Source organism: Falco peregrinus, chromosome 11 (assembly GCF_023634155.1).
Source record: "Falco peregrinus isolate bFalPer1 chromosome 11, bFalPer1.pri, whole genome shotgun sequence".
In the NCBI taxonomy this organism is placed as follows: domain Eukaryota; kingdom Metazoa; phylum Chordata; class Aves; order Falconiformes; family Falconidae; genus Falco; species Falco peregrinus.
The window spans coordinates 16503326-16531132 of NC_073731.1; the positions used below are offsets into that span (position 1 = coordinate 16503326).

The 27807-nt window shown below is 44.4% G+C and overlaps 1 long non-coding RNA gene across 2 annotated transcripts in view; it reads left to right on the top strand.

Annotated features, from left to right (window-relative positions):
* The window catches only part of LOC114012542 (uncharacterized), a 65486-nt gene that overhangs the window by 31632 nt on the left and 6047 nt on the right, over window positions 1-27807 (top strand). For both annotated transcript variants that reach the window (XR_008749151.1, XR_003555073.2), the window contains exons 4-5: window positions 7523-16468; window positions 17326-26888. This is a non-coding gene — a long non-coding RNA (uncharacterized LOC114012542). The remainder of the gene's footprint in view (window positions 1-7522; window positions 16469-17325; window positions 26889-27807) is intronic.

Below are 27807 nucleotides of genomic sequence, written 5' to 3' on the forward strand. Positions count from 1 at the left end.
GGTCCCCACTCTCCTTTTCAATATGCTACATGTGACCCAGCATCGAACAGAGAAAAGGTAGTATCTTTTTAGGTATCAGATCCCATATTTAGAAATTAGCATCAAGTCCTATTTCTGTGCCAAGCAGCTCTTGGCTAGCTGCAGAAGCTATCTCGCTACTCCCACCTGTGGATCTTGTATTATGAAACTAGGTACAGATTTCTTTAATAGTCTCTTTAAGTGAAAAAGCAATCTGCTGGGTCTCTTAGAAAGATTTTGATAGGTCAAATGTAATTTTCCATGTAGGATTTGGCCAAGACATATAAACTACTGTCTGCAAAATAGTGAAATCTTTGGGGCCTTAAAATGACCATTGAATAGTATCTATAAACCTCTGGTTTTGTCTCAGATAAATATCTGTGCATACTGCTGCTATCATTTAGCAGCATTGTTAAGCGCTGTCTTCAGAAATTTCACTGTTGCATCACCTCAACTCAGCTGCAACTGCAAATTAAACAAGAAGGGAAGCAAAGCTTCCCCTACATTTTCTGCAGCTGATATACTATAAGCATTACAAAAATAAAATGGGGGGGGGGGGAGCAGGTGGCAGGAGAGTGTCAGCAATAAGCCTATTTTCTTTGTGCATTTTAATAGAGATCTGCTATACTGAAGCCTGTACGTGGCTTAGTAACAGCCGCCTCTGTGTTGCCCTAGCCACGACTTATCATTTGCTGCACATCTAGTACTGAAGGCTAGACCCTGCTTCTTTACACAGCGTCTTAACCTTGCTTTGCCCTTCTACCTGACAACAGCCGCTTTGTTTCCTTTCACTAAGAGTCAGACATCACAAATTCCTTCTCTCTAAAGCCATTAAAACAGAGCCAGCACCACCCCAAGTGGTTTCAGAACTAACTGATTTAGATGCTGGAGTCTGCTGCAAGGCCAAAAATAACTCCCCAGGTTTTTTTCTCCTTCATTGGTGAAAGAGGAGAGAAAGTGGCCAATGACAGAGACACAAATCCCCTGTAGGCATCGGAGACAAATCTATTTCGTGGCAGGGAAAAAATAATGCACTTGAAAAATGTTTCTTTGCTCAGGCCAATAGATACAGAACTGCTGCATGCAATTTTGCTGAACCGATGGTATCACTTGAATGGCTCACGGACTACATAAAATGCATTACATAATTATATTTTTAAACACTGTCCCCAGCTGTGCTGATGCACATAAAAGCTGTGTTTACAATGGCCTCTGCACATGTAATTATTTTGTGGCACTAGCTCTGTGCATTTCCTTGATGGATGCTCCATGGTGCATAAAATTGTAGCTTTTATCATAGAGTCTTGAATATATTCTTTTGCTGTTTCAGCTTTAAATACTCTGTTGTCCTCGCATGGGTGAACAGAACTGATGCCTGGAAGGGCTAAATTATAGCATCTGAGGGGACACCTTTAAGCCCTCTGGGAGCAGAAGCGGGGGAATGTGATGAGTGGTGAAGTCAAGGCACCTGGGTCACGGGAAGCACAGAGCAGCAGAGCTGGCTGCTCCTCCATGAGCGATTTGCTGTGCTGCTCCTCGGGATGGAGCAACAGCTCCGCTCCTATTTGGCCTGCACATGTTAATTAACACTGCATCAACCCAGCCGCTTTGCAGCACAGGGAGGCTGTGCAGTGCCCTGTGCCTCTGTGAGTGCAGGAGCAAAGGGGCTGGAGGCTGCTGGTACAAAGTCAAACAGAACATGGCCTGGACTGTCAGGATCAAAGAGCACCTTTGATTTATCTTCCATTCTGTTTGTGTACAGTGAGCAAGCCCCCGGCATTTCACTGTGAGCTCTCCCTTGTCTGTTCTCCATCCAGTTGTGGAATACCTAACATTTCTTTATGCTAGCAGAGTAGTTGATGTGTAGGACCCAGCAAAAAGGACAGTGGGATATTTATCTTAGATCTGTTCCAGTATTCTTGAGTATTAATGTCACTGTGAAAACCTAGATGCTGGAAGGATTGGTACATAACACAGTCCAAGAGTTTTGCCTGCCAAGCACTAACGCTTGGAAATAAATAAAGACATAAAGTAATACAATATCCTGAATGACAGCTTCAAAATGATGAAAAAGCAGCATCATGGGTAGCTACCTTTTCTTCTACTATTTTTTTACTATTGCTGCAAAGAACTGGCAAACTTTTATTGTCAATAAGCAAAATGCTTTGGCATTTTACCTCTCATCCCTGACTAGCTTTAGATAGGAGACTTCACAAAGGAAATGCGGATTTTCTTGTGAGCCAGTTTTTAATGACAGGTGTTTGGTTGGAAGTCAGGTCTGCTTTCTGGTAGTAGATAGCTTGAATTCCTTTGTTATCATTCCTTGCCCTTTTCAGTCCTGTGTTTGGTCGTGGAAGCTGGAAGCCTACGCTTCCCAAAGGACAGTTGCACCATGTAATATAGTAATTGGTCTAATGCCAATAGTGACCAAATTATTCCACAGCAAATGGCCTGTCTGTTGGTAAACCAAGTTTTCCACCCTTGCATGAGTATAGTCTTTTCCCATCATGGAAACTGTTCAGCTATGGATGTCCTTAACATTCCCTCTGTTTGGCATGTGGAGTTTACATACCAGCTTCTAGGCTGTTGATGCGTTTTTCACCAAAGAGTCAGGCAATGGAAGAACAATCTCTGGAGTGGAAAAAATGTGGAACTGCAAAAGTTTATTGTATGTTCATTTGCATAGTCTGCCTTCAGATAAACCACATCCTTGCAAGTATCCTGGCACTTAGAAAAGAGTCTTTGGATAACCTGCACAGAAGCTGAACCAGCAGAGAGATGCTACTTTGGAAGAGCAAACAGATAAAGGTACCAGCAGCAGTGCAGGGACAACGCTTCTGGAGTAAGCACCCCCTTGTATTGTTCATATACATGTCCATCCTGTTTCTGAACCACAAGTTGTTGTTATTTTATTATTTATTTATTAGTTATTTTATTTTATTTATATGTGGCTTGTACATATGAAAAAAGGGTACATTTCTCACTGGGTAAGACATATTTCTTACTGAAGTATGTGACTATTATTTTCTAAAAAGGTTTATTTCCTTCCAGTCCTTTACTCTAGTAAGCCCTGAGAGCCTATCAGCCATCTAGGCCAAAATACTTTTTCCAAATATGTGATCATCTTATACAAATCAGTCTAATTCCATGTGCTTTGATAGATCCTCCGCTGGCTTAAGTTGTAGCTCTAACACCTCAGTATCTTATGCAACAGATAAACCCCCAAAATCTGTGATCAGAGAAGATATTTTCCTAGGTATAACAGGCTTGCATCATTACTCTTCCACATTAGGTGCAGTCCCTTACTGCAGCCGCTTGTGCAAGACTTCTGTGTTTATCTTTGTGATACATGGAGATAAGAAAGAGTTGCCTGTCCTTTGCAAAATGCTAGCGTTGCATATAGACAAGAGTAGACACTGAAGTTAGTACAAATTTCACAGTTCAACAGGAGCAAAACAGTCCTCTTAAGACTACTGTTTTAACCCTGACCTTTGCCTTTTTCTGTCTATGTCACCAGCAGCTTCTGTTTCCAAAAGCACGATAATGCTTTGAGAAGTCAAAGTTCAGTGTAAATGATGTCATGGCTAATAGGGGTTAAGGCATCATCTTTGTTGCAGTAAGTCCCTCTTGGAAATGTCTGATAAAGCCAGAAATAAAATGGGACTTACTTTACAGATTTTTGGAGCACTATAATTCCATTCTTGCTATATTATTATCTGTGAGAAGCTTTTTCTTTTTTAATTCCATAAAGGCCTATCACTATATTATCTGAGCAGCTAAGTACTCAGATTATGTAAGTTGAGCATAATAGGATGTCTGGAAAATGTTGCTGCTTGCAGTCTTGGAAATGTCTATATTGCTTTTTTGTGGTGATTCAGCTGAAGATGTCCAATATGATCTTGGAGAATGCATGGTGGGGTGGGATTTCCATCTCTTGAAGGAGTGTAGCATGGTCCTCAGGTATGACCTCAGCTGTGGCCTTGCTCTCCTTCCACATCCCTTGGACTTCTCAGGGCAATCTTTAACTGCTGATCAGAGAGGATGCTTGCTGTAGTTCCTGTCATGCATTTCAGTTCTGTCCTTCTAGGAATGTTTACCTTGTGTTTTCAAAGCAATCCACCTTCTGATTTGCACAGCAGGAGAATTTGCCTCTTGTACCAGATAGCAACCTTAATGTGTACTTTCACATTCTGTTTTTTCTAGAGGATATTTTTGGCCTACAAGTGACATTTTAAGAATAATTCTACCAGTACCATTTTTATGATATCTATAGCTTCACAGTGCATTACTAACCGTAAATCCAAGCACAGTACATGCAGCTGCATGGCAAGGTTTACTGCCCAACAGAAATGAGAAGCATGTATTTTGAATAGATGTGTATTGAGGAAAAATGGTTCCTGGTTCTCCCTTGCTCTTGAATGAGGTTCAGCATCGTCTCCCTTGGAATCTTAGTGCAATAATATGGGCTCAGAGCAGCTGTTTTGACTTTGCTTTGTTGATGATAGGAGATAAAATGCAGAGGAGTAAATTCTGCCTGGCTGCTACAGGTTGCATCACATAACCACTGGTAGGTCTCTGAGAAGTGTTGCTGATAGCTAGATTTTATCTTCATGGGGGTAAGAGCTAATGAAACGGGATGGGTCAAGGAATGGCTAATGAAAGCTTTATGATGAAACTTGTGTCTAAGCCATGTCAGCTGTGATGGCAAATTATCATCAGGGGGTTATCTGACAGTCTAGGGTGAGTGAGCGGGTGCCTTGAGTCCAGTTTGTTGTAGATATGTGTCTTCAGTGTAAAATCCACTAAATCAGTTTTTATCAACTAATGTCAGTGGGGAGAACCACAAATGGTGATGTGGCATGGTGGTGAACTGCACTGTTACCCCTCAAGTGGCTTCTCCGATTTAGAGCTGGGCCACTTAATGAAGCAGATGATATTGCCATTACTTTGTGTTTTTCTCTTTTGTAGAGAAAAACATCATTCCAGTCAGATGAATACACACAGCTGTGTTTTGTGTGTTCACACAGAAACACAGACTCCAGTTCTCTCAGGAGCAGTCCCAGCTACTCAACTGGGACTACATTATTAATGTATCCCATCATTATATTTAGGTGGGCCCCCCATGCAAATGTCATGGCGAGTCCCCCTGTGTGACTCTAATTTACAGCTCTACCAAAATACCCTTCTTCAGCTCCTTGATCCCAGCCCCTGGGATTTGCAATGCTTTACAAGTATCTTTGCTTTTCTTGTGACACCAGTAGCTCTTGTACAATCCCAAATCATTAGTTACGCACTGAAGTCAATGTGGAGGTTTCACGTAGTGGATTGACTTAGTAGCGCTCAGTAAGATTACTTACTGCCTTCTTATGCCAACGATCACATCCTGCTTTTTGCAAAGCAATGTCCAATTTCCCCGTTTCTGCCATAAAGCATTATTTCCCCTGAAGAAGAACAAACTCCACCTTTTTGGGCAGGGTTTCAAATGAGGCAGGATGTGCTCAAGGTGTGTGGGGGTGGGGGGTGGGGTGGGGGGGTGTAGAAAGTTTTTTTTGCTTTTAATTGCCAGTTTTGCGGTGGGCAGTCGGGAGACAGAGTGGGAATCAGGGAAGTCAGACCTTTAGCCTCGGCTCCAGTAATGATTTTCTGTGTGGCCTTTTGTAATCTTTTTCATGTTTCCATCTCATTTTGCCCAAACCTAAAATGGAGTTCAAAATCATCACTTCTCTAACACCTCCCCCTCCCCCCACACACACACAGAGTTGTGAGAAGGTTTACTGTTTATCTTGGAGGCTTTGAACAGTATCATACATCCAGGGAATGTATACAGGCATTAAGAACCCAGAAAGAGCTCTATAAAATCATCGGTAAAGAAAATGGCGTTTATATTGATCATAAATTTGGGATTGGAACAGAATATGTGGTTAACAAACCTGCAAAACAAGCTTTGTTTTGTTGGCTTGAGCTGCTTTATGGTTCTGTTTGTGTACGTGGAAGTGATGTTCAGTCTTTTTAAATGAGTCACAGGACTGGAAGAAGAAAAATATTTGATGGTAACATATAGCAGCAAAACAATTACTCTTTTCATTCTGACAAGCCTGGTAACTAGAATAGCAAGTTAGAGGTAGAGATCTAGGCTGGTAGTTTCTTTCCATATATCAGGGATTTTAGATCTGCTTACAAGACAGTGAAACAGAACTGAAATGTCATAGCAATAAAAAGACAACACTAGATCAAACAATAAAATCAAGCATGCTGGTTAAGATACAACTATTTACACTTAAGAAGGCTCTCCTGGTCAGTGAGTCCATGCAGTACTCACACAATGCAGCCTTGTCTAGCAGCTTTCTGTACCTTTATCCAGAGGAGACTCCTTTCCACCCTGCTTGCTGCATTGCACCACTGATTTAGTGAAGACATCATCCTCATAAGGATGCTCTTCTAACTCACCTCTGAAATCCGCTTGCTTTTCTCCTCTGACAATTAGGTTTAAATGTGCTGCAGCAAAGTACTCATCCTTAGCAGTCGTATGGGTTTTTAAGTGATAAACTGCATTAGCAAATTCCTTCTTAGATAATCTATCAAATGAGGTCATACATAATTTTAGCGGTCTCATCTTGATTTATAGCATGATCGCAGCAAATTACACATACACAAACCAGCATGCAGGCTGTCAAAGTCAGGTATTTTTATTCTCCTAAAAAAAGCTATTTCCAGGACAGCCCAGTGGCCTACTGGTAGCACTCTGCATCGCCACGGCTTGCCCAGTTTGCCTGACAGCCCTCAAGCTCACCCCTCACCTCTTATTAGGACTGATGAGAGTTTGAGGCAGCAGTCTAAATCCTTGCTTCATACCTCCTAACAATAATCCTTAATGGTCTTTATTCTAACAGGTTTTCCGTACTCCCCTTAAGTAAGGGCATAGGCCCACTAAAAGCGTAAGCTTAGGTACAGGGAAACTGGGTCTGCAGGGTGCCAATCTGCTCCCTGTCTCCCTTCTGTGTTCCCAAGGGAATGGACAGCTAGCTGGAGTGAATCACCCGGCAGCGTTGCGCACGACTGTATGGCGTCTGCTTGCCGGTTCAGGCTGCTCGGCCAGCAGAGGCTGGGTCACCCGCGCCCACAGGCACTGGCGGGAGGAGGCACTGCTCCCTCTTCTACCGCCATCTGCATTGGGAAGCTGTGCCACCTGCCTTGCTACGAGCAGAAGGGATGAAATCCAGGGGAAACAGGAGGGAGCTTCAGGAACTAACGCTGTTTCTGACCTGCACTTCGTTATCGCTGCTGCACTTCTGCCTGCTGCACTCAGCGTCTAGTCCCCGTGCTGCAAGTAAATTGTTGCTGGGATCCAGGAGCGAGTGATAGGATTCCTGTCCCCCAGCTTCAAACTTCTGCAAACAGCATTTAATCTGTGATTTATCTGTAACTACCGTAGGGGGGAGCTACAATAAGTTATCTAGTCTTGCCTTTCTCTTCACCTGCTCTCACCTCACGTTGGTATTTCTAGGGCTTGAGCTGTGCGAAATGGCGAGAGCACGTCATCCGCACGTCTCTGAGTAAGATACGTCTTTCCCGTTGGACACACGGCGAAGCCCTGTCCATGAAGGACAAAGCGAGACAGAACAAGATGTGTTCCTTGGCATTCCAGGTACCTGCCCCTAAACTCTAAAATAAAAACTAAATGAAAATCTGAATAAAAATTTCCCCAGGAGATACAAGATCGTAGAGGCCTAACTATCACTGCATGAAAACTTCTTGAAACGCTCAATACAAAAGCTTCCACGTTGTCTTTGCAAGAATGTTTCTGGTGTGAGAAACTGGAAGAAATCAGTGTTGTTTATCAAAATGAGTAAGCAAAGGGCACGCTTGCAGCAAATGGCACTGCTGTTCTGTGCACCCTCTGGTAATTTTGCCTAATCCTACTGAATGAGTTTTTCATGCATATATATGTATGTGTATGCGTATCTGTCATGAGTAAAATAGATTGTATCCTCAGCTGACAGGCTGTGTGTGACAGATTACAGCAGGGCTTAGGGAAAGAAATTCATGACCCACACTAAGTGTGGAGTTGTAGGACTTCCCTCCAGAGCCTGTCGGCCGCAATAGCAGTCGCACCACCTCCCCACACCGGTAGCGGTGCCGGTTTGGGGTCCCTCTCCTCCTCCTACCCCTGCTAGGGGTGACTGAAGATGCAGCAGAGGGGATGATGAGAAGGGGTTTCTTTCTTTGGGGTGCAAATACAGGGTGAAAACTGGGCGAGCGAAGGAGCGCCCTGGGTCACGCCAGCCCTGCAGTGAGGCCGTGCCGCAGGATGGAGAGGGGTGAGTGGACAGGGCTGGCGGGCTTGCTGCCGAAGGGGTGAAATGCCCCCATGGGGGGCCTGAGGATGTGTGCTGAGGGAGGGCGGGGGGCTCTGCAGATACCCCTGCAGACCCCGCAGCACCGCCATGCAGATGGCAGCCTCTCACCTGGCTCTGCGTTGCAGGGGCTTATTCCTCAGTGGGCACTGAGCAGCGCTGACCGAAATCATAGCTGGAGGCCCGGCAGAAAGTCTCCATCGGTGCAGCGGGCACTGCCTGGCCCCCTGGCTGCTCCGGCCCCTGGACAGGGACCCCCAGGCAGGCAGGGGAGGGGGCACAGCCTCATCTCCCCACTTTACCCCCGCAGGGACCCCTGAGGGAGCAGCCGTGCCACCCCCCCAGGCCCCACGGGGTGTTGGGGGACCCCCAGCAGCGAGCAGCCCCGGGTTGGCCGCTCCTTCGCTAGACCTGCCTCTGCAGAGGTGTTTGCAGCCATTGGCACAGGCGCTGCGGAGCCGGTTGCCTGGCAGCAGGAACGCGTCCTCTTCCCCATGACAAACATCATCTCCATCGACCCAGGCCACCTCCTGTTTCAAATGTCTGCCCAAGCTGAAAAGCCCAGCGAGGGAAAACGCAGCTCACCGGAATGAGCTGGGTGAGCCCCGTTTCATCATTCTGGTGATGCAGGGACCCTTGCGCTAAGTGGCTGCCCACAGGTGAATTCATCCAGCACCATAAGCAAAATGCTGCTGTGCTCGGCAATTCAGCCTGGATTAGCACTAAAAGAACAAGCTCCCTTAAAGAAACATGCTAATTAGAGAGTATGAATATTCAGCTTTCTGCAAAACTGTCAGAGGAAAACTAATTGTGAAGCTAAGCCCAAGGTCTGCCTTCTTGCGTCTGGGTCTTTGGTCCCTGCTGAAAACAGGCTGATGGGTTTGATGTGCCGGAAGAAGGCAAAGCGTTGTGTCTGAGAGCGCAGAGTTGCTCCAGGTCTCTGTGGCTTCTAAAGCATGTGCAGTGTGTTTATCTGCTCCCAGCTTGGCACTCAGCCTCCGAGCTTGGTGCTGCATCCAGCCACTGTGCTGTAGTAACTCAGATGCTGAGTATTGCAGCGATCACAGGATTATGAATTTGAGAGAAATAAAAATTAGCAACTTCAGAGTTAGACGTCTTTCTTAAAAGAAAGAAAACCATTATGAGTGAGTCAGGCGCATTCCCCACCAGCAGCCTACTGAAGAGAGCCATCTTCTGCAGAGAGGTGGAGGACAGGAGGGTGCCTGATGAGTCCAGCAAGGGTGAGGGCACAGGCTAGGAATGGAAGGGACAGACTTGTGCAGCCACAGAGCAGCTATGGTCAGCGTGCCAGTGCCGTGCAGGGAGCGCACGGGAGAAGGAGCCAGAGGGCTCTGCCCGGGGGGGTTGCGCTGTACTGCAGGGATGTAGACTGGGGCTGCTCAGGCTCTGGGAGAAGCTGGGTTTGACAGAAATGCAAAGGTGCCCTGCTCTGCTGAGCTCCACAGCACTGCAGCTGACCCTGCGTTGCGAGGTAGGGGGTGTCTCTATGCTGGGGTGCAGTTGCTTGTATTGTGAGACCCTCTCTTCCTGCCTACAGGAAAGCTGAAATCAGTGTGGTCTACCAGGAGTTTTCTCAGTGTACTTTGAAACATGAGATTTGTTTCAAGGAGGCTCAAGCTACATGAAAGCGGGCACACCAGGTGCAGAGGCAGCTCTTTTCTGACTGTGACTGCTTGCCATGACGTGGGAATGACCATCATGCCATCGAGGAGCTGCAGCTCCATCCTTGGCAACACCAGCATCAGCCCTCCCCACCTCGGGCAGTGGCGATGGCTCAAGGGAGCCAAAGCAGAGAGGCAGAGACAAGGTGGAGGGCAGTGTGGCAGCTTGTCCGTTTTCAGGTGAAGAAGGAAATCTCTGGTGGGTGCTGCATGAGGGGAGCTGTGCCACAGCAGGCAGGGGCATAGCTGTGGGAGGAGGCCGGGGAAGAAGGGCTGCGGTTTAATCGCCAGCCCCGGTTCTATCAGCAAATACAAGGACAAGCTGTCGCTGGTGTGGAAGGTAGCAGATGGCCTAATTGTGAGATTCTCCCTTGCAAGAGCAAAACGATGTACCGTTTTTAACATCTTTGCCTAGAGCTGAGTGCTAACTTCAGATGCTACCAAGATACACTGTACAGAGGCACTCTGTGCCAGAAATGTGCTCTAAGGATAATCAGGAGAAAACTGTGCTTGAAGTGACATTTAAAAAATAATTATTATGTCCCATTGCTGTTAGTCACACATCCCAAAAGCTGATCTGGCTAACAGAGCTTTCCAAAGCATCTCCTGCTCGACATATCATCTGGAAATTATGCCATCATTGTGTCACTGTGTCTCGCCTCGTAATCACCAGGACATTGTGTATGTACACACACTGTTTCTTCCCCATTTCTTGGAGAAAATAATTCTGTCTCCTGATTTTTCTCATGCTGCTTCAGCTGGCTTCGTGCAGATTCTTGCCTTGGCCATTTGCTGGAGGGCACAGGCCTTACCTTCCCAGAGACAGCTACAAAGCATTGCCACCTTGTCTCCTTGTGCGAAGCCTCAGGCAGCACCACTGCTGTGAAGGTCCAAGGTGCCTTGGAACAGCTCAACACTCTGCAAAACTCCAGGCCTGTAGCAGAGACAGCAGAGCTCACCAGCGTCACACTAATATCAGGTGCTTGAAACTTTATATTGAAGGTGCAGGGTCGTTACTGGTGAGTTGTTATGGCAGGTGCATTTTGTCAGCTCCAGCTCTGATGTGAGGACAGGGGAGAGTGCAGCGCCTCTCTCAGCTGGGTCAGCTTTTCAGAGAAAACTCTGGTAAGGACCTCACTGGGAGAGAAAACTTCGACTAACCTGTAGATCTGCTTACTATTACTTATCAGTAAGCGCAAAACTCATGCCAAGGATCAGCTTGGTCTGAATCAAGTGAATACTCCATTTGAGGGTAACAGCCCTTTTCTTGTTGACTTTTTGCAGCCCACTGGATATGTCTTTAAGGACTTTCACCTGCCGAGTATACCATGTGCTGTCTCTCTTCCTGCTAGTCCTTTAAACTTCACCATGTTTGTTGGGGGTTTTTTTTGGTAATAAAAGGGCTTTAATGGCTTATCTGTAAGCTTTGTCTCCTACAGTATTCGGACGTATTGAATCTTCTTTGAATCTACCTTTACCTTACTGTCCATCTTCAAAAGACCCTTACCCATGCAGCAGATGTCTATGCTGCAACAGTCTGTCCACTTTCCCCTCCCCTCCTCTACTTTCTTCCCCGCAGTTTGCTCAGGAGTCTCCTGCTTAAAATCTCACAGCTGTGACACACCAGCCCATCTCTCTCAAATCCTGCTGATTGCATGTCTCAGCTTTTTATTTTCCCTTTCAAGGCCCTCCATAATGTTAGTTTACCTTTAATCTCATTCCTCTCACTCCTCCTGCCTGTATTCTCCCAGTCATCCCTCCTTTCTGCTATTTTAACTTGTTCTTGGATGGTTCAATCCTGCTTTTTTCTTCACCCTCCTCTGACACCTCAATCCACCTCCCATTTTCTGTTAGCCAAACATTTGTCCTCTCATTCTGTCACCTCCACCTTAAATCCCTATCTTTTTCTTCCTTGCTAGCACTAACACCCCACACGCGCTCATGCAGAGTCATCTGAGTTGTTGTCCCATGTGGTTTTCCTGGAGTGCATGTTATTCACACCAGGAATTTGTGGTTCTCCTATAGTGCACACACCCCAGTTACAAACACACGAGGGTCTTTTGAAGAGCAGCAGCCGCTGGTAAGTAACCATTCATTATTAATCCTCTTGCTTATATGATACACAGAAAATGCTAAACTTTGTCTAGCTGGGTAATAAGAGGAATCTTTTCTATTTTGATGATGTGAAGGCCCACTTTGGATGCTCTAGATAGGTAAATGTATAAAAATGGATGTTATTTAAACTTACAGTGACTTAAACTTCCTCTAGGCAGCAAAGCCATTCAAGGAACATAAGTAAGAAGCTTGCTACGAGAAGAGGTTTTGGGTCTCACTTCACTGTGCTGCCTTGCACTACCACGTCATCACTGGCCACGTTCAAGTTGCCTTTAACATCTTTACATTCCTGCACATGACAAACAATAGGGACTAGCTCCCATACAGCAGAGGAAATATAGCAGCAAGTGTCTCACGTCCATTTCTCAACTGTCATCAAATAGCTTTTATTCATGGCATAGCACAAGTGTCAGCCAACTGGCAAAAGCAGCCTATATTAAAAATGTTGGGGATTATTCATGTCAACAGACACAAGGGAGCTTTTCTCAGTCAGTGGTCTGAAAATGCAGCAGGTTCTCTAGAGTAATCTCAAATCTGAATAACTGCAGAAGGAGGCCAACAGCTGACTGTCACTTCCAAGTACAATTAAAAAATTCATCTAGCACAATTGGATAAGAGCTTGGATAGGTGAGTGTTTTAACTGTGTGGATAGCTAGAAAAGGCTATACCGTAAGGATGTTATGTAGAAAGAATAAGATGATATTTTTTTAAAAATGCTCAGATCGAAGTTGGTTTGCAGGTTGTGAGCTGGTGGTGGCTTCTCAGGTTTGCTTCTGATTACATAATTAGCTGATAGGTCCTTGGCCTGTTTGATTGCAGCCATTTACTGTGCTATACAGAATATGATTTCCATTGGCCGCGTAGTTTGTCTTTTGTGGACAAGATGCGATTTAGAAATGGATTAATTCTTTCTCCTCTTAAAAGGTGATTTAAAAAAAAAATCCCCATTTAACTGAAAATACCTTTTATTAAATTTGTGAGGATAATAATAGAAAAAAAGAATAAGCTGGACACAAGCAGTAAAATTGCTTACCTTAAAAACATCAAGTAAAGATGGAAAATAATGGAGGTTTCAGATATCTAAGGTTAACAGTTAGAGGCAATTCCCTAACCAGTTATTTCAGTCCTACTGTATTTGCAGAAGTCTATTGTATTCTGTCATCTTGCATTTTTCATTTGTTGCTTTTAAAACGTATGGCCTGCTTCTTTTCCCCGTCAATTATTTTTGACTAGTTTAATTCCCTGAACTCAGTGATGTTATGGATATGAAATCAGGAGCAGTTTAAGTGGAAAATAAAAAATTAAGACCCATGCAAGTTATCATGAATAAGGTGACCTGATCTTCTCTGACACAGATCTATGTTCCACTTATGCTCTGGAAAACTTTGGATACTATATTTTCATCAAAACCTAATTTCTGTACAAATATGTGATACAGAAGAAACCCAACCGACAAAACCCTCAGACGTATCCCATGGCATCTCCATGACAACATATAGATGCAGTCTGCTATATATGTCATTATCAGGAGACTAACTGCTCCAAGATTTTTCCCACATTGAGCTGAAAGGCAGACCGACCAACGGGGTAGCTGGCTGCAGAGGATGTTGCTGGGATTTAAATGTGGAAACTGCAGCTCGTGATTGATGCTGCGTAAACCAGAGGCTGATGGAGCAGCCTTACCGAGGGGGTCAGCCCTGTACCACAGCTTCCCTGGCTGAGGCTGCTTGGTCAGGTGGAAGAACAGGCACCGGCAGGTTCTCCACCGGGTCGGAAAAGTCACACGGAGCACCTTTGCAGGGTTCTCTAAGTCTTCCTGAAAGGCCGTTAGTTACCAGCAGAGTGAGATAAGAACAGAAGGTAATTTGCGTTAATAAATTATCCTGAGAGGTGTCTTTCTCCCCTGCACATGTAGAAGGAAAGAGAGAGTGACCCTGCCCTCTCTCCCTGGTGGAGAACTCCGAAACCTGTGGCAAGAGGTGTGCTCCCCACGCCCTGGCAGTGTGCAGGGAACCAAGGTCAGCAAGCCAGGCCAGCGGCACGTGCAGCCAGGGCTTTTCCCAGATGGATGATCCATTCCTCACAGGTAAAGGATCAGGCTAGGACCAAGAAAAGGAACCTGCCACTCACTCTGTGTGTGTGGTTATTTCCCCTTTCATAATCCCCAGTGTTTGTTGCACTGGATTTAATTGTTCCGTATGTTTCATGTTAAACGATGCCTTGTCATTTACTTGCTTCCCAGAGCAGTTGGGAGCAGGACCTCAGGTGGATGAGCAGTCCCGTGGGGTCAGGAGACTGGCTTTCTTCTTTGGGCCACCCTGCAGAGGGACTGACCCCGTACAGCTGCCAGTGGCGCGCCGGGTCTGCCTTAGGCACTGGTGCTGCATTGCGCCAGCTCCCAGGAGTTTCAGAAGCATGGTAAGGATGCACCCGCTGGGATAGCTGAACAATGATCAATTCAGTACATCCCCCGCTCCCGCCTTTCCTCCTAACCTGTCCTTTCCTCAGCTCCTTCCCCCAGCGCTGGTGTGGTTTACAGGACTTCATTGAAGGGTGAGCGGCCCTGCCTGTGCAGCGGCGCCCGGGCACGCGCGGCCGCTCCTGCGGAGCAGCTGAAGTGCTGTAATTTCATACTCCAGCTGACGGTGCAGGAACTTGTTCATCTGCCTGTGCCCTAGTGCAGACACGGTCCTGGCCGCCATAGGCAGGCTCAGTGCGGTCGGTGGCGCTGAGTTAGTGTTTGCAGTGGTTAGGAAACATTGCTGCTGGAAACAGGGCTGCGTGTGTAACTGCCCGAGTAAAGCAACGCTGGCCTTTTTATACTTGTTTCTGACTTCTGGACTGGGGAGGTCTTCTTCATTCCTGCACCTCTCTAAGGCACCTTAGGCACCTTACCCCGACTCTCTGCTGCTCGTCTTTCCTTTCTGAGAAATGGAGAGAACAATATTTACCATTCTGGTAGAGCACTTTCTCATCTGTTTCGTGAGACGTGCTACTTAAAAGGTGATTGTTAGGTTTTGTCCAGCTATAAAAAGTCCTCAGCTTCACAGCAGGGCACAGTATGTTATCAGCCATAAAACCCCCCTTACACTGATCTTCAGCATTTAGGGATAGACCTTTGTTCAGCTTAGTTACTCATACTCTTTGGAGTGGCGCGGCCTGCATTTGGTTTCTTTTTTGCTACTCTCTGTGTATGTATTGTGTACATATGGTTGGCTTTTGCTTCTATTAGGGCCAAAGATCATTTGGTTTAGCTTAACATACAGATGTCAGTTGGCATCAGATGAGTGACTTGGCCTTTGATCTGCTGTTCAGCACATTTCCTCTGAAATATAAGGGAAATTAGTTTGCCAACAAATAAGAAACAACTGAACCAAAAAGGACAAAAAGAAGGACTATGACCCCAAGAAATAATCTGCCTTTCCTTCAGCATACACTCTATGGTTGTTTTATGCTGACAGCCAAAGCCTGCCCATTCGCTGCAGATAGCCTTTTCCTTTACCATAATAACACATTTCCTTCTGTGTAGCATCTGAAGAAGAAACTACATTCATTTTTTGTCCATAGGGCAGCTGGAAGCTTTGTCTCCAGCCTGGACAGCACAGTGCAAGGGTGGCAGTGGTTACAGTGGAGTGCCCAAGTTCATGGCAGATGGCATGGCAGAACCAAGAGGCAGGTTCCTATTTAGAGCATTTCCACTGCAATATCTAGCTACGCATGTCAGGGAGGTGTAGACAGACAAAAAGCCATCACAGATAATAATCGTTCAAAGTCAAGATAATAGCAGGAGCAGCAAAGTCAAGCCCCAAATAGTTCCCCGTGGCCTAATACCTCTTATTTTGAAAAGCAGTGTCTGGAAATGACAGTGGAGTGTACAAAGCATGGGGAGCTCCTGGTGCTGGGCTGGATGATCCTGGAGCCTCAGCTCTCTGGGTACAGCCTCAGCAAGCGGCAGTACCGCTGGGACAGTGTTTACAACAACGATGACTGAGTTTAGGGTGTTTCAGAAAGGATTCAGTATATTCTGCCAGCTTGGGCTGATGTTCCTGATGGATGCCGACGATTCAGTTGAGAACAGAATAATTAACCATTCTTTCACTTACAGATAACTGAAACAATTGGAGCTGGGCAGGCTTCCCATAAGGCTCTTCAGGAATCCGAGCTGAGCAGCAGGGTGGCTTGGCCAGGGGCTAATCTACCCACTAAGGTGGAGATCAACTTGAAGGCAGCAAGTTCCTTGGAAGATAGAAGAGAAGAAATGGAACAGAAAGCCTAGAAGGCTTTCCTAGAAGGCTTAAGGTTAGCTCAAGGAGCCCCCAGCAGGGTGACCCTGAACAAAAGCCAAGGGAGGGTTTTTGGACACAGTGCTTTCAAGCAAAAGACACTTGAAATTGTGAACAAAACTCCTCACTTCTTGTTTGGCCTTTGTTTTAAAAGGTCAAGGACAAAGGGCTTTGTGCCTTCAGTGCTAATCAAGAGCAATGATGTGAGGAATTCCCCGACTCCACCAGCATTCCACCCAATGGAAGCAGCCCAAAATAACTCTCGCCCCAAACTGATCCAGGCTGTGTAACTGATACAAGCTGAAAATAATAATGGTCTATATATTTCTTTAAGGAAAAGTTCTTCTTGAAGACTTTGTTGATAAATACATGCAGGAGTTGAAGGCAGCAAAGAGCTGGATAGGCTATTATTCTCCAATCAATTCAACTTTTAAGCCTTACTTAAAGAATGCTAATTTTAAATGAGATATTCCTCTGATCATTTCTACAATTGAGGGGATGTAAATTCACATTCGTAATGAATGCCTTTTTTTAAAATATTTGATTGCAGTAATCCAAATGATCCTATTTAATATCAAGGACAGAGCTGGTATCTATTTTTTGATAACTGCTTTGCATAGCATACTCCATAAAGTTAAGATTTTTGGAGAATGGTTTTAGAAGACACAACTTTTTGGTAGGACAGTCCTGGTGGCTGGAACAGGCTCCTCCTGCAGACAGAGCACTGGCAGGCCACAGATTTAGAAGTCACAAATTCCAGGTTCTTTGTGTTTTGTCCTAATAATATTTTACTGCATTGTTCTAACCTCAAGCATCACCTGTTCGGACTTCAAAGAGTAAGATGTGCTTATCTTACCTGTCTTCTCTTTTTAGCTTTCACCTTATGCTGTCATCAGAGCTAGCAAGTCTTATTCTGGTTCCCAGTCTTACTGTCCAGTTGTACCTTCTTCAGCCTGAAAACAACCTCCTGTGCAAGTTGATTGGCTTCCCATCCTCAAGGTGATGAGTTTAAAACCCCACAGTCTTTGGAAAACTAAGATAAAACTTAAGCTCTCAGGAATGGACATGTGAAAATCCTGGGAAAAGAATTTTGGAGAGCTTTTGACCAATGAAATTTAGCATAATAAAAATCCTTAGAACAGTTTAGCTTTTGCATGGTAATTACATGCACTGAGAGTCAATGAGGATGTGCAATAAATGCTATTAGTTTCTATGTGTGATATGAATAATCATCTTTATCAACATTACAGAATGGGGAAGAAGACAAAAAGCAGATATTGTAGATATGTTGGTGATAATGGACTGTTCATAATGGGAACGTTTTTATGTGTTCCATGTAGTAATATGTAAATATTTCAGTTGAGCAGATTTTTAGGTCATATATAGTTTTATTAAGATCTATAAAAAGATCAAGAATCATATTTGCAGAAAAGCAGCAGAGTTGAGTGTAGTGCAGATGAGAGGCAACACTGGTCCCTGTGACATCTTCAAGCGTCTTGAGCCTGAAAGTTACAGCTAGCCAGGTGCCACATGGAATCACAGGGCAACTGTATACTCCCTATCCACTACAGTGCTTTATTGTTAATTATTATTATTCAGACACTATGCTGCCTGCAGTTTGTAGATACTGAAAGAATTTTAAGAGGGACATAGTCAGAATTTCTCAGCATAAGTCCAGGAGCCAAACATTTCACCTCTAACAGAGACTTGCTTCATGGCTTCAGACAAAATATCCACTCTACCTTCATTCTCTCTGTAAACGAGGGCTAGGATTTGTGTCTCATGGGATATTGTGAGATTAATTTTTTTCTGGTATGCATAAACTGTTTTGAAGGTGGAAAGATCCAAGTTTTATTTCACAACAGCCTTGCAGTTACAGTACAAATGGAGCAGACCCCGTCTCTCTTCAGAAAGGGACAAACAGCTTGGAACTCGGCAAGTACTCTAGCCAGCTAGAACAAATACAATTTTGCAGTCCATTGATTTCCATTTACAATGCCAAGTTTTATTTGATTTATTTTTTTTAATATCTATGTGCCACAACACTAACTTCCTTTTTTTTTTTTGCTGTTTTTTAAATGAAGTGTCACTGGCATGTGATTAGCCTAGAGATATTTTGGATAAGTTAAGACAAAGGATCAGCAGGCAAACAAACCAGAGCCATTTAGGACAGTGTTGATGATGCAGCCCAAAATTGTTTCCTCCTTATGTGAGAGAGTTTAGGACTTCTGAGCATAGCTGCATGGACTATGTAGGAGGACCTCACACATATGTAGTTAGAGCCAGAGTTAAACGTCTGCATCCTAGGTGGTGTTTAATGACTTTTAATAAAGAATGGCAGCAGATGTATGAATGCTATTTGGGAAAAATTCTGTCCTCTGGTGTGACTCTCCCTGTACTCCCTTAGCACTATGTGATTCCCAGCAGAGTACTGCAAGGCATCCAGCCAGAATCTTCCTAGTGTTGAAAGGCTGATGCTGGGAGTGGGTCCAAGCGTGGGGTCCTCTCCACAGAGTCTGATTTCGGGCTGTTTCACCAACTGGACATGCACCCTTCCACCTTTCCTTTACCTGGTGTACAGGTCACTGACTGTGACCATGATTAAATAGTGCCTGCTGTTACTGAATGAGCAGAGGAGTCTCAGGCAGAGTGGTACAGGTGCCATCGTCTTTCTTGCCTAATGACAGTGGGCTATCACTGCAGCCCACTGGCTGGGGAGGGAAGAGAGAGAAGGAGGGAGTAGCTACTATCAAGAGGAGCCATGCATTGATACCCTCTAAACTGCTGGAAGAAGAAAAGTTGTTGCTGATAATAGAAAGTACACACGATACCTTGGGCTTGCAAAGAGAATCGGTGATTAAATATGGGGAAACGTGCATTGTCATTGCTCCCACCCACGGGTGCTTATGGGTAAATGGAAGATCGGCCTGTCAGGCTGTCAGCTTCTATGAGCCCTAACTTCCCCATGAAAGGGAGATGGCCATCTTCCCAACAATGGCCCCAGCTCGTTCGGTTACAGCCAGTCAAGTCCAATGACATCAAATATTAATCTGGCACAGAACTTGGGCTGTCCAAGTGCATTTTATAACCAACAGCATATCAAAGCTTTTGGACCGGATGACAATCGCTCCTTTGTTGTTACATCAGTCAGTCACTTTAACCCAGATTCTCAGTCAATTCAAAGGAAAGAAAATGGTGCTTCAGCGAACTGACTGCTGCAAAAGGACTTTTAAAAAAAATTAACAGAAGGAAGGCAGGGCTGAAACTTATTACAAAAGATCCCACCATAAAATCAGGAAAACGTACAAGGAGCCTTAGATGACCTCACAGCAAGAGGCTGTATTGCTGTTCTGTGTACAGTTTCTCTGCAGGGGCAGATCTCAGATCATCCTGAATCTAGTCTTTGGGCTTGCAGTTAGTTAGAGGCTTGGGCCTGATCTGTTTGCCTAAGAGCATTTATACTCCTTTTATAACAGAATTTCTGTCTGCATAACAGAAATTTCTAGCACTATGAAAGCAGACAAACTTCAGAAATCAGTTTTCCCAGGTGGAGTGTGCAAAGGCAGATCCAAGGCACCGGTTTCTTCCAGTTGTTGTCTGACCACAGCCGCCTGTAATCTGGCTGGCAGATGCCAGCTTGACTCTGTGTCAAGCAGCTCCTGTCTATGTTTTCTCTAGCATCCAGCACTGGCATGACACTTTGGTCCACCTCTGGGTTTGCCTGCTGAATGTGCGAGGAAAAAACTGTTAAGACTGTTAGCAGAGGGCTGAGCGTACAAGCATAGCACATTAACAAAACCACTCCAATTAGCTGGAGGGGGGAGACAAAAATGACAAGAATTTTGCTTCTCTCTGCACAAAACTAGAGCCAGTGAGAAAAAATTATCATTTGACTCTAAATTATTCAAAGGAAGCAAAGAAATAAAATATAGTCTAAAGAAGAATTCTTCCTAATAACTAACTAAAAGTCAAAGCACATTAACATGTGAGGACTGGAAGATCTGGAGAAAGAGCTGGAAGGAAACTGCATGCCTGTAGTCTTGGAGGAAAATGTAGGAACTTAATTTAGTGATATTCGTGCCTCAAGAAAGAGAAAGTTTCTACACTGTGTTGGCACCAATCCCGACCTTATCGTGTGCAGAATAGATGGCTCAAGGAACAGGTGAGGAGTAAAAAGAGGCAGTTTAAATGTTCAGAGGGATTCTGCCATTTAGGTTTTTTTCAGAAGGCGTTTCTGAGTGGGCTGGAGTGGGAGAAAGGGTTGGAAGGCCAGCGTGACTGCTCTCATCTGCAGTCACCTATTAAATGATGCTTAGAGGCATAAGCTACCCCAGCTATGGAAAATCATGTACTTCAGGGTATTTTCTTTAAGAGATCAGAATGAGTGCTTTCAGTTGTCTTCCAAGTCCTTGGAAACCTGGTAAGAACCTTTGATATTTCCAAAGTTGTGTACAAGTATCTGAGTTTAATCTGTTTATTTTTAACAACAAAAAGTCAGCAAATAAAGAAAAAATAGACCCAAGCATGTTGCTTAAGGATATGTCAGAAAACTCATGAATTCATGTGAAAAGCTACTTCTGTGGCAATGGAGTGCAAAATTCAAATACACTGCTAAAGCTTAAAAGTAATCACTGTCTGGAAGGCTTGATAATCTTGTGTCTGTTCTAGCAAATGTTTGAACACTCATGTGCGTGTACACACATGCATGGGCCATCATAGCTGCTAGTTCCCCTTGGGGCAGCTTCAGCTGCGAGGACAAAGGCAAAATAAGCGCAGGGATGGGGAGACCCAATCCTTGGTATTTGCATTACCGGAGTTTGCAGTATAGTAGTCAATGCAGCAGTTATTCTGCAAATGGAGAGCTCTGGTCTAGTGCTGTCAGTCTCACACCCACTGTTCGGGAACACCTACATTCCCTTTAAAAATAAAATTGTAAGAGCTCTGAATACAAATGTGTGAAAGTTTTACTATTTAAAGGGATCTTCTGGAGAAACTATGTCAAATGTGTAGCTCTTTCTAAAATGCCAGTGGCACCCAGGATTACTTGTTCTGGAACCGCTGCTTTCTGCAGCCAGCCAGTAGATGGATGAAGCTCACATCCCGTGTGGAGCTACCCCTTCTCCCAACCACCCGCCTCCTGCCATGCTCCACTTTGCTACTGCTTAGGCAAAAGCATTTCCCAAAGTTGGAGAAGGACTGGAAATCGCATGGGTTTCCAGCTGGCAGCCTTAGCAGTTGTCCTGAGTCATCAAAGCCAGTGGCCCGGGATGAGCGGTGGGAGGTGCGGGAGGCATGCAAGCTGCCTCCGAGTGATGCTCCAGAAAGGGAGAAGCAGCCGGAGGGAGCGTGCTGTTGGCAAATACCACCCACACGGGCAGCACAGCTTTCTGAAGCTCTTCTAGCTTCAGACAGGTTGCGGCACATGGCACGTTGTGAGGGTTGTGGAGGTGCAGGGGGAGCAGAGGGAGGTCAGGATGATGCAGGATTCCAGCACAGGCACTATGCCAGGTCGGTAGTGCCCCATTCAGAGGTTCAGGCGCTCCTTCACCCATCTATCTGCTCTATATACGTTGGCCAGTTTTAGTGGGCATTTGCACCGTTCTCAGCTTCCTGAAGAAGTGAGATGCCTTCCACTTAGGCATTACTGTTATTTAAGATGGAAAGCAGGGCATTTGCACAGGAATGGAGGCATCGAATCTGATATCCCCTTTGCCAGGTAAGCCAATAGCATGAATGGGATGTTCACCCAGTTGCAAGGCATTCAGTATTTCTGCTCTGACCTACACCAGCTCTGAGCTATTGTCAGAAGAACCATTAGCTGCTTACATCAAGACATTAAGCCAAATCCTGGCTCCAGTGAGGTCAGTCATAAAACTCAAAATTGTTTTCAGTGGCAATAGAAATTCATCTCCTAGACAGTGGTCAGGAGGGAGGAGTCAGATGGCGGTTTGCTGTTGCCTAACGGTGCAAATTTAAGTTCAATTCACTCAAGTTTCAGGACATACTGGAATTCTGTGTGTGAGCGTGTGTACAGAACAGAGGCATGGTAGTTACGGCACTAGGAGACCAAGTATTGGTAGCTACTGGAAGTGCTTTCCAAACTTTCCTGCAAATACAGATGACTATTTTAGGAACTGAGGGATATGGGCATCCTGGCTCCCAGCTGTGTATGGCTAACAGTGTCTCATCTATGTCATATTGCTTAGTGCTGATATTCTATTCATTTAATTACTCAACCAGACAAGTATTAAATGGTGTTTCAGAATTCTTTATTACAATATATGCTTTCCAGTAATTAGCTCACTCATTCTTTGATAGCAGGGGGGGGAAAAACCCTCCCCCCAGGTATTTCCTGCCTGTAAGAGTACACACCTCTTAGAAATGGATTTTGTTCTACAGCTTTTGTTGTTTCCAGTTGCATTTGGATTGGTCCCAAGAAGATGTGCAAATCTCTGTGAGTGCTCTTCAACGTACATTTACATTTTCCCTTGCCTTGAAGGAAATGCACGCCGACGATATGTTTTTGATTTCCTATTTGCTTTTTATTTCTCTGTAGTTTCCTATTGTGACCACTTTTTAAATGCATTCTTTTCAGACTCTCCATTCTGCACACATATGAAATAAGTTATTACACTTTCTTCTACCCTGGACCTAAATTTTACATTCATCATTAATCTGGACCGTTTCCTCTTAGATTGCATAAGAAAATCTACAACTCGGAGTCATGTCTGCTCTCCTGTGGTAATTCAAGTCTTAGATTTATTATAATTGCTAACAGTAAATACTGTATCCATTTTTAGAGAATGATCCAATCTGCTTGTGTTTCCTGATCTTTCTTCTCATTCCTTTGTTATGATATGCTTTTTGCCTCCTAATTGTTTCCATATGAAATGGCCTCAGTCAAAGCGGTTGCAATGAATAATGTCCATTTCAAAATGTCAGCGTTTTGGTCACAGCAGATAACCACGAGCTGGTTACTCCCTGTGCACAGTAGCACTCCTTAAGGACAAGTAATGCGTTTTGCAGTCTTCTTAAGTGAAAACCAGTAAAGATCAAACATAAGGCAGGTTATTAAACGTGAATTCTGCCCTTTCGGCCAATAATCTTGCTACAATTTCTGCTTTCTGCACACCCATAACATTTTGCTTTCCTTTTAGTATAGCTGAATAGTATTAGGAACTAACTTAGCTTCTCTCCCATGGACTGTGTTTAAAATGTCTTTTGTCAAAATAACTTGAGTGGGGCGGGATGTCCCTTATACGCTTTCAGTACTGAGACTGCTTTATTGAAGTATAAATCAGGGCCCCTTCACCAAGGCAGAAAGCTCTGCTGGTTCTGCTGCATTTCCACAGCTCGGTACAGGGCTGGATACACTTAACTGAGAGGTGTGAAGGAGCATCCTGGAAGAGATGGAAGCTAAATATATTCTGCTACAAGATTTCTTCCATTCCTCTCTCCACCCCCAGATCCCAGAGACAACAATGGCTTATGCAGGGTTTTACATATGCAGCTAATGGTGGAGGGAGGAGAATTCCCACAGATAAAGAGCTTTAAGTCCAGTACCAGCACAGCACACAGCCTGAAATGGTGCTGGAGCTGGTTTTGAGGGAAAGCATGCCAAAGAGAGGTCCTGCACAATTATTTTTAGGAAAGGATCCCTGGCTATAAGGAGATCCTTCCCTACAGTTTTGATATAAGCACCTGGACAAGGTGGTGAGGGGATCGAACTTCATGTAGACCCCCTGCGCTTAGTGTTTCCTTTTGCTTAGTCCTAAGGTCTTCCTGGTTTGGGAAGTTTATTTTGTTTCAAACCACCCTTTGACACCCAGCTATCTGTGTGCATAGTCCTCCTGGGGCCAGGTACCTGATGACACGCTTTCCATCCCTTACGAGAGAATCATCTTGTTCATGTTTAAGGAGCCCAACTCCATAAAAGCACAAAAGAGCGAACGAGTTTCCTCTCATTTGCCCCTGATTTTATGCTTATATAATTCCACTAATTTCATTTGCATGGGAACAGAAACAGATCCCTAGTCTCTTGGTAGAAATGATTTTACAGGGCTGTTATCCAAACCAGAAGGCCAAGCAGGAATCTACTTCACATGCATAAAGCACCGCAACAGAAGCGACATGCATACTGGTTGTTTTATTCCCACTCCACATTTTTTTGCACATTTACATACACTGTATATAGTGGAATGGGGGCAAAGGAGAATAGCAACTGAGCAGCCCTTCCTCTACTACAGGTGAAAGGTGTCTAGCTGAATGGTTTTGTCTCCAGGTACACAAAAGGAAATTAAACCATGAGAAGGGATACCTCAGAGCTGTAAACTCCGAGGGGAAGAAATTACTATCAGTTTGACAGGTTTGTAAGTGAATTACTTATTTATGTAGCTCAATAGATTTAATATTTTCACAGATGAAAGACAGAAATTAAACATGCTTTGCAAACACATGTGTTGCCTTCTCCGTTTACTTGAGAATGGGTCAAGTTAAAATTGCTGCTGGTATGGCCACAGATAATCAACGGGGGAGAGCTGAAATGATAAACAAATGAAAGCAAACAAAATTGCTTTTAAAAGTTTCAAATGAGTATGCTGTTGGAAGTGCTATAAAAGATAACACAAAAGAGCCAGCTAAAAACCATGGCTCAAGCTCAATTTTTTGCAAGCAATCATAAATCTTCACTTCAGCGGCTTTGTGCTCATCTGGGGGCACTGGACAAGTGAAAAAAGTTGACCTCATCATCATGTGAAGTTTCCTATTCCTGTCCTAAGTTGTCATTGGTAAAAGCAGGCAGCAAGAATTCCAGTTGTAAACAGTCGCGTACTGCCAATGTTTCAGCAAGGGTAACCCACATTTTTTCCTCTCTGCAACTGTAACAGCTTGTGCCTAAGGTGCTTAGTGGCTGCAGCGGAGAAGGCTGTAGACCAGCCCTCGCTTCATTTGCTTCTCTGGTGAAACATAAATGCCCTTGCTTAGCTGTAACTACAGAGGGAGATGCCGTAATTTGGCAAATGGACTTTGAGAGTCATAGGGTCTTGTTTCTGTGCAACGACTCACAGAAATAGGAGCAAGGAGCCCTTATCCTCTCTTGCACCCACTCCAACTGCACAGCATGAAGACATGTCTGCAGGTCTTGCACCCTCCTGACTTGTTCCCAGAGCTCATGGCCCTTGTCCAGATCATCTTCCTGGGAGGGAGGCAGGATGCTTGCTTTTTGGGTGGTTGACCAAGGACCATATGGGTGGCATTGCAGCCCTTCCAGTGAGCAGATATTCCTGAAACATGAGGTGAAATTCAGCTCACCCCAGCTGCTATGGGTTTGATATTGGTGCAGAGCCGAAGGGCCTGATGCAGCAGGATAATGAGCTCCCTTCCAACACATCTGCCAAAGGCAGCAGGCATGTGCTTCAGCACGCAGCTCCCGCTCTTACTTGCGGGATGGCTCCCTCAAATTTAGTTTTAAAAATGCAGGTATTAGTGACTAGGTATCTCACTACTAGCCTAACAGTTTTCCTTGGTGCAATTAAAAATGTGTTCAGAACGTATAATAGGAGTCAAATGAATTTTTAAAGCATTGTGCAGACAATGTACATCAGGTTGAAAAATATATTTGACATCTGCTATCCTATGACTGCAACAGCCATAGAGAAAAAGCTCTCGTTAAAGGAAATCAGAAAAAAAAGCTTTGGAGCAAATTTCAAGGATAGTAATCTCCCTTTGAAATGTGTCTGTGCCACCATCATCTTTGAGAACCTTGAAAATGTTTGTGCTTTTTTCCTGCTTTATTATCCTTAAAAGTATCCCACACCTCCCACTCCCCACCCACCCCACCCCTGGTCTTGCCAATATTGTCATTTAAGCAACCAAAGGATCTCTTCTAAACAATTAGAAAAAAATGTGCTTGTACACCTGTGCAAATACCTATTTCCAAAAATAACTAAAACTGCTGTTTTATGTATTTATGTTATGATGCATTTTGAAATAGGACTAAATGTTTATTTACATGACAGAGCACGCTAGCTCTAGTCTATTAAGAAAATAATGGGCATTAAACCTTATACAGCATACAATCTACTGAATAAAAGTAGATTATATTTTAAAGAGATCTGTGGCTTAGTGATCTACAGTTTTAAAGCAAAACAACTCACTTAGCAGAAGAATAACTATTTTGGTAACAATTTATTTCTTTTGATTTTAAAACTCTTTTAGGAATTGCTTTAAACGTAATGAAAGATAATGAGAGGGGACGATAAATTAAAGCAAGAGTGAAGATGGATTGTTGTGCCCTATAGAGAAGTGTCAGTCTAAAGGCGGATTGTCAGCTCCTTCACTCAGTCTTCTCTGTGTTGCTCAGTCGATGTAGTGAGGCTTTCATATGGTCTTACCCAGCCAGTGGTGGATCTCCTCCAAGGCAGAGGATGTCCGCAAAGGTAAGAAAGCTGCCCGGTGCCCTCGCCTACCTCCATCGCTCAGCGAAGGAGATGGTGTGAGCAGTTAATGGCAAAGAGATGCGGCCTGAGCAGAACAGGGCTGTGATACTTGACTGCTCAAGCAGCTAGCACTAACTTGAGCAGCCCAAAGGTCACGACTATTTATGCAGATAAAAGGTCAATGGCAAGCTGGCATGTGGCTGCAGGCTATCTTGGTACGCACTTCACCCGGAGCACTGATACAGGCTTCTGATTCACAGTTTGTCTTTCTGCATGAACTTTCAGGCCAAGCTTTGGCTGGGAAAAAAAATCTCTGCCATGGGAGTTGACACAGTTAGGAGCCAGATGCAATTTTTGTGGCTCAGGCTCATTTGTAGCTAAATCAAACCTTTGAATCATTATTTATAAAAGACAGCCAAATTCTGAACTGTTTGCTCAGTGTTTAGTCAGCCCTTATGTGGATAAACTCCTCTGAAAGCATGCCTGAGTACAGATAGAGGAAAAAACTGAACAAGATGCTCGGGATGTGACCTGCTGAAAGAAAGCCTGTGAAATGCCTACAGCTTCACCAGAGGCGGGGTTCTTCAACTGTCAGTATGTAGACAAAAATCACTTTAAATGTGCAGGACCTTACAGCACAAGACTAAATGACATGGTTTGAATTTCCAGAGCAGTTTCAGTTTAGGTGAAACAGTGTCTATTTGGGTGAAAAAGGGAAGTAGATAAACTATGTTTAGTCTATTCAGGTTCTATACATTTGAAATTTTATAGTCAGTAAATGCTTCATCCTTTGCTGTCATTAGAAAATTAAAACATACTTTAACCTTCAGTTCCAGCAGCTGTCTGTCTACCTGCACTGATTTTGAACAAAATCTTTTAGCCTTCTGTTGCAAATCAGTCCTGTATGCCCTGGTTCCCA